Here is a 480-nt window from a genome sequence, read left to right as displayed (position 1 = left end):
GCTCCCTCCCTCCCGCTCCCTCCCTCCCGCTCCCTCCCTCCCGCTCCCTCCCTCCCGCTGCCTCTCCCTCCCTCCCTCTCCCTCTCCCTCCCTCCCTCCCTCTCCCTCCCTCCCTCTCCCTCCCTCCCTCCCCCTCCCTCCCTCCCCCTCCCTCCCTCCCCCTCCCTCCCTCCCCCTCCCTCCCTCCCCCTCCCTCCCTCTCGCTCCCTCCCTCTCGCTCCCTCCCTCTCGCTCCCTCCCTCTCGCTCCCTCCCTCTCGCTCCCTCCCTCTCGCTCCCTCCCTCTCCCTCCCTCCCTCTCCCTCCCTCCCTCTCCCTCCCTCCCTCCCTCTCCCTCCCTCCCTCTCGCTCCCTCCCTCTCGCTCCCTCCCTCTCGCTCCCTCCCTCTCGCTCCCTCCCTCTCGCTCCCTCCCTCTCGCTCCCTCCCTCTCGCTCCCTCCCTCTCTGCCTCCCTCTCGCTGCCTCCCTCTCGCTGCCTCCC

This window comes from Somniosus microcephalus, chromosome 9 (assembly GCF_052327205.1).
Source record: "Somniosus microcephalus isolate GS21.2 chromosome 9, FLI_Smic_1.0, whole genome shotgun sequence".
Classification (NCBI taxonomy): Eukaryota; Metazoa; Chordata; class Chondrichthyes; order Squaliformes; family Somniosidae; genus Somniosus; species Somniosus microcephalus.
This window is presented reverse-complemented; position numbering follows the sequence as displayed.